General features: G+C 38.1%; 1 long non-coding RNA gene across 1 annotated transcript; it reads right to left on the bottom strand.

The window, feature by feature from the left end:
* Nucleotides 1–2950: 2950 nt before the first annotated feature.
* On the bottom strand, nucleotides 2951–6801 carry LOC134198412 (uncharacterized). Its single transcript, XR_009972834.1, has 4 exons — nucleotides 6014–6801; nucleotides 4652–5210; nucleotides 3231–3374; nucleotides 2951–3090 (listed from the first exon to the last, which is right to left on the bottom strand). It is a non-coding gene; the product is annotated as an uncharacterized LOC134198412 (long non-coding RNA).
* Between the last annotated feature and the right edge of the window lie 280 nt (nucleotides 6802–7081).

The raw sequence follows: 7081 nt of genomic DNA on the forward strand, positions 1-7081 counted from the left end.
ACCGTTGTCATGCTTCTCTCTTTTGTGTGCTAGAGACAATGAGTCACCAATCTCTCGTTTTCGCTGGAAGAGTCAAGGTCTTTTCTACAGATTCTCTATGGCTGGAAATTGTGTCACGGTCACGAAACACACAAGTGGCATTTTTCCAATTGTGAAATCCTTTGGCAGTGAAAGCCTCGTCGTATTGTCTAGACCACATCTTGAGTTCCTTGATGGCTTTCAAGCATGTGTGACAGAACACGCTATCAGTGGATTCACAGTAATGGAGCCACTTCCATCTTTCAAACTAACCGGGCTGAAAACTTCTCTTCATTGTAGCTGTGATATCGTACTCCCGCTGTGGAAAGTAAAAACTTGGAGGCTAGTGGGGGTCTCTTATTGGGGCAAGTCACTAGTAGCGTACTTGGATAGCGCCATCAGAGAGAAACTCTCACTCTCTATCGATATCTGCAAGTCTTGAAGATGGAGAAATTATACGTCATCTCGCACGTGGTAGCAACGATAATCCGGGTCACTTCAGTGAGGGTTACGTTCCCGTATACGAAGTAACAGTATATCTGCCCGTTCTGTAAACTAAGCCGTGATGTAGTGAAACAGACGAAAACTTTTACCAGATGAATAATGAATTGATATTATTTAATCACATAACTGTTAACTGGAAGTTTCAAGAAATCGTCGACAGACGAAAGTACAAATTTCAAGTATTGCCCGGGCCATGGCCAGGGCAGCCGGGGCAGTCCCTACGACTCTGCGAGTCACCGACGTAGAGTGTTCTTCAAGGTTGGCGGGGTTCTCAAGTTTGAAGATCGCAAACCACGCCCATTTCTCAAACGCAAAGCCACGCCTATTGTTTACTTTCCGGCTCGCAGTTGTAGAGATCTAATTAAATTATTATCAATTTTAGGTTACAAATATACTGTGGGACTGAGTACCGTCAGTGTGCGTATAAAGGAGTGGAAACATTGTTACCGTCTGTACCAGAAAAGTTATAACGACTCGCTGCGATCGTCAATATTAAATGGCATCTCGATGACAATAGAATCTAGAAGACCAATTCCGAGCAAACGACGTTGACCAATTTTAGCATTTCGTAGTCTAGCAAGCAATATAGGTCGACTAGCTATAGTTATTAATTAATAGAAAGAATAAACCTGTGGAAAAAGTACCGTGGAGTGCAACCAAATTATTAGGTAGATGAGCCGCATGAGATTCCATTCTCCGGTCAATCTGGTTATCAACCCTAATTAGCTAGACTTACTTGAAAAAAGGAATTGATCTATAGGCTTCTGCATGCCTTTTTGATGCGGTCTTCTTTTACTCTGCCATTGCTGGATAGCGAAGTCTTCAATAAGAGATGGTCATGCGCACTTTAATAAGTGTCCGCGACTTGTCGACACTGGTTTTATCATACTGAAATGATGATGTGTATTGTCACAGAGATATGGTTAACGTCGTCGTCGATCGTCAATATACTACTCTGAGATTAAGCGGACTGTCATTGTTTAGCAATAGTTCTGCTTGAAGCGAAGTGACACGCCCTAAATGTATGGGACTATAGCCCCCCCCCCGCCCCGGACACTACGCCGGTGATATATATTCTCCCAAAATTAATTATCTGCATCTTTATAACCGCCGTGTGGACCAAACATTACAGATAAACACCAAATAGTAGCTACAGATAAAACTTCTAAATGTTTAGCTATCATTCGCCAGTTGTATTGCTACAGTTTTGCAGACAATTGTTCATCTATGTTAGTCATGGTATCTTTGCTAAAAACTTGACCTGTAGAAATAGTAAACTCTCTGGCAATGGACTTCAGCTGTTCTAGACTGCAGCCTAACCAGACTCCTTATATATAACTCAACAACTAGAGGATAGAACAAGCAGCCATAAAATAAAACATTGGAGTAGTGGCGTTCATTATTCTCCAATTCTCCAGCTTGAGCTGCTGCACAATTGTTTACAGTTGCTGTTATGACATATGATGAAGAAAACTGAATTTTGCATCAAATTTGGCAGCCTTCCTGTTAGAGAATTGAAAACGTCGCCTGGTCTGTCATATATATGCAGTATATATATATATATATATATATATATATATATATATATATATATATATATATATTCACCGAATCTTCGGAGGCATGGGTAGTAGAATTACACTCGCAAAACGAAATGTGTGTACTCTTAGACGTAGTATTTCGTTTATATTTCTCTCGTTTCGATCTCTGCGATCTCACACCTCATTTCTTCTACACCCGCCATTCTATTGCTTATCTCCTAATAACAATCATCAAGCAAATTTAATACATAATGTTTGAACAAGCAATCGCATCATGAAAAGCTATCACGTGATAAACTAGTCACGTGATATAATGTGTCATTATATAGGCCTCTCTTCGCCTTGCCGTAGCAACTTTGCTTCCGGTCATTGAACCCTACAGATAATCACGTTCGTCCGCTACAAAAGGCAAAGATGGCCTAGCGTCGAAGGAGACACCAGGAATGAAGCCAGCTTTCAATGTTGTTGTGTGTGTCCAAAATTCTGGAGCTGCCAAAGACTGTGCAAGAAAACTGAAACGAGATAACAGCTACAACATGAAAGTTACATTGAGTTTGCAGGTTTTGTTGGTGGCATCCATACTTCGCGGCGATGAGACGCGCGGTCTTTAATTAATTAATAAAATCAAGATTGTATTCACGTGCATGTGTTTACTGAAACGTCTATTGCATATGCAGAAATTTGAGATGCAATTGATTTGCTACTGAATTCTTCGCCTCGCACAACAGCATTTAAATCATAAGGCATGCCTTGCATGCACCTGTCTGCAGAACACATTGTTGTTAGCTAAATTGAGTCGATTAGTCTAGAGACTTGCATTGCCATGGAAAGATATCCGGATCGCAGTTGCACAAGGCTTGACATTTGAAACCGTCATAGTGGAAATACCACAACCCATTTATGTTCTCTATCTGACATTCGGCTGATTCTTGATGTTCCTGTTCGACGTAGCTGAGAAAGCACACTTCATGTTCGTTCAACAGTCGTCCTTCTTGATGAACTATTTGGAGACCTTTCATGTTGTTTACTAAATACAAGGTTAGTAATAACAAAATCACGCAACTATACAATAAGTATCGATAAAAATAAAATTAAATCACATAAATATTTAAATCAATAGTAATTATTCAAATGTATCTGAAATTAAGAGCCAGTTAAATTGCTTACATCTCTTGCTGTAGCAACGTCCTGTGCAGTCGCCTTCAATTTGCCACTCACCGTTGTCATTACCAAATCTACATGCGCTCTCAGCTGCCGTGAATTCCATTTCTCCGGGAAAGCACATAGGAGCACTGCTTTCCCCCCTGAATTCTGTCAGACGATACAAAATTCAAAGAGATACCTTTATTGCAGAGTTGTTTTTGGCAATAACTTTACAATTTGTTAAATAATTTTCTGTTTTTGAGTTAATTAATTGCTTATCAAGTAAAGTAAATAAAAAATATTGATAAATGTACTCTTTTCTCATGTAAACGATTATCGATTATTTAAAGTGGCAATATTTTTTCTTTTATTTCAACATTTACTGCAAATATCTCCAAATAGGATGAAGATTCTGCAGCTAATCAAAAAACTTTAAATGTCATGGCAATCACCAGAGATATAAATAATCAAAACGCCATTAGAAATATTTGAGATAGCAATAATAAAAGTTTAATGAATAGACGTAACATACAGCATAAAATTAATAAATATCATATTGCTGAACACACATTATTACGACCTATTATTTAAATACATACCAAATTTGTAAATTCAAATTGATAACTATAAGATGCCAAGTTAATCGTCTTGATTGGCAAAGTTTCAAATTAATTAAGATAAAAGATACGTTATTAGTTAACACCTAATACAGTGCTTTTGCTTTACAACATTTGAAGTATTGCTTGGCATGAGGCAGTAAAGCAGTAATAGAAGATATATTTACACATGGTCCAGCTACATGTCGACGTTCTGAGATAATATATCACTATGGTGCAATTCCTCTAATTAGAATCTTGCTTGCCGATTTTTTTCTCCATTGTTTAATTAATTAATAAATAATGAAGACGTAAATTCCTGCAAGTATACATACTTAAACCATTCATACGTTTCTAAATTTGGTATTTGAGAATAAAATTAAAATTAAAATTAAAATTTTAAAATTTTAAAAGAGTGAGCCTATTGGGTTTTTTTAAAAAAATTTATTTTAAGTTTATATATTATTAGTGCAGTTTTATAAATATAAATAAATCATTTAAATATATAACAGAACTATATGGACGGAACACTACAGATAAACACCATTACAAGCATTAGCTACAGACAAAACATTTTTTGATATTTATGGTTATGGTTGGAAACTATCCTGGCTACTCTATTGATTTTGTAAACAATTAAGAAAACCTGAAGTCAAGATATAAGCAATTTTTATATATAAATATCTAAACTCTATTAAGTATAAGTCATATTCAATGGAGATAGCAGCATTTTGATGTCCAATTCGTCAGAGATTACATTATTATTTGTCATACTATAATTTGTCGTAAATCAATTATACATTTTATGCAACTACATCAACCAAGCAAATATTATCGAAAACTCTCTACCTGGATTGATCACTGTGTACTAAAGTTTGTCAGCATTATAACAAGCCGCTTTGCATTCACATCCTTCTCCTACTTCCATTACCCATGATCTCCACGGCAAGTTTTTTCTCCTCGGAGGTTTGATTGTAGAATAAGACTTTACAGTGCATCGCAGTGGCTTGCCTGCCTTTGTTCTCTTTACTCCAACTATTACGCAAACCTGATTGGGAGGTCCACAGTAAGGAATGTTAATCTTTCCTTCTGTAGCCCAATCAGTAATGCACAGTTGCAAATTTTGCAATCCTTGTTCATTAGTCCATTTCAATGATCCACATGTACCGAGAGGAAACTTTGAATCGCACTGGGAAGTATCAAAACTCTGACGTGGAGACCAAATTGAATGTTGACCTTCCACTGATATTGTTGTGTCTGAAATCGATTGACAAAACATCGACGAAAACATAACGTTCTTGTAGTACATCAAGTCGAATCTGTTGCAGGAGTGGACGTAAGAGTATTCGGCAAAAATTCCCATATTGTTGATGACGTCATTTTCCTTTTTGTTTTGACTTAAATATTTCTAAACAAAAACTCATGTAATACTGTAATATTCTGTTAGATATTTGCCCTTAACTACGCGTAAGGGGCGGTTGCGTGTGTGTGTGTGTGTGTGTGTGTGTGTGTGTGTGTGTGTGTGTGTGTGTGTGTATGTGTGTGTGTGTGCGTGCGTGCGTGCGTGCGTGCGTGAGTGCATGATGTATTATCCTATTTATAAAATTAAAACTTGTTCGCAGTCAGCTGACATATGACGTTTCGAAGTTAATTGAAAATATACAAGCATTCAATACAGAAAACTAATTTTATTTATTAATTAATAAACCGTAAACCAACATCGATCGTATACTGTACTGAACACATAGTTTCGACAGAGTTGCATCATATGCGGCTCTATATATAGTCTTGTTTTGAAGAAGTCAAACTATACTTTCATTTTTGTCTGCGTAAACCCACTGTAATCAAATTACCATCCCACGCCTAGCACAATGGGTGTGATATCTAGGTGGCTTTCTCGCCAACAATTTCTCTACATTTGTGAATTAAGGTTTAGATGGTTTGGTCGACGCAGAAAGACGGCAAAGTGCTATATGCTTTGCAGCAAAATTGCCAGCCCCACCCTAACAGGTCAACTAGGGTATTCCCCTACATACAATATGCATCCTTTTTGAAACCTCTACTTCCTGACTTCTTGCTGTTCGAGACCTAAAATACTATATAGCTTGCTCAAACTATTATCATCTAGAGTAGTACAAAATTGTGTAGTACAGTAACATTTTTATAAATTAAAAACTTATTGTATACAGACAAACACTGTAGTAGACTGACCTGCTTTTGCCTTCGCCCATCTGTGTCCGCTACTGAAGACAAATTGGTGTTTCTCAAGCATTGTTCAATTTGAAAGTTACCGCTGCTGGATACGGCATGGTTTTGAGCAAAACATTGGATAAGGAAAACAAGAACGATGACGGCAAACGTTGCACTGGACAGCAATCCCATATCCTTCTCTTGTGTCTATAGTAGAGCTGTACTGCGATTTAATCGTATTGCACTCTGCGCGGCTCTTTTATGGAGGAGTAGTAAGTTTGTCCCCGGGAACGTCCAATGGCTCACGTGCGGAGTGATGCAATGCCTCGTGATGGCAAACGTCATACAACACGAGACTATAATTCCGTTACTAGGACATCGAACATCCTGTTGTTTGCTGTAGCTAGAAAGCCTGTTTTATTTTTATCTATCTTCGTTACCGTGGCAACTTCGTTTTCCTGTTATGTGACCCTATGCATAATCACTCCACCACGTCAGGCGAAGATGACCTAGCGTCGACAATCTAGCAATGCCGGGACGATTGGTAGCTGTGGTAAATTAACCTGTACAGTGATGCATGTCTAATACTAGCCTACCAGCTAGGAGTAGGAACCACGAGGGCCACGGGGCTATAGTCCCCAATCAGAAGACTTTGTTAACTATGCATAAAAAAGGTAATCGTAGAAACGAGCTGCAAGTGGAAGAAAACGATTAGCTAACTAAACGACAGTGACAGTGCAAAAACTTGCGCGCAGACGTTCTGGGTACGCGGGGCGACAGTTGCCGCGCACTAAGGTTTGGCCCCCAACCTGAATGACATTACTACACCATTGCCTACTGCATGCTGCGAAAGCCACACGTCATCAAATTACTGACAGGAGATCAAATTTTTAATTTTTGATCGTAGAAGGCGGACTATTTTTTGAGTTTGCAAGGTCGAGTAGCAACTCTTACCTAGTGCACTAGTTCTATACGAAATCATTAAGTTTGCACTTACAACGTTGGAAATCTTGCATGCTCTAAGACGTAGGTTCCTAATCAGCAAAATCATAAGTGTTAATTTAGTGATTTGATACCGTTTTGCAAACG

Source organism: Corticium candelabrum, chromosome 2, assembly GCF_963422355.1.
Source record: "Corticium candelabrum chromosome 2, ooCorCand1.1, whole genome shotgun sequence".
Classification (NCBI taxonomy): domain Eukaryota; kingdom Metazoa; phylum Porifera; class Homoscleromorpha; order Homosclerophorida; family Plakinidae; genus Corticium; species Corticium candelabrum.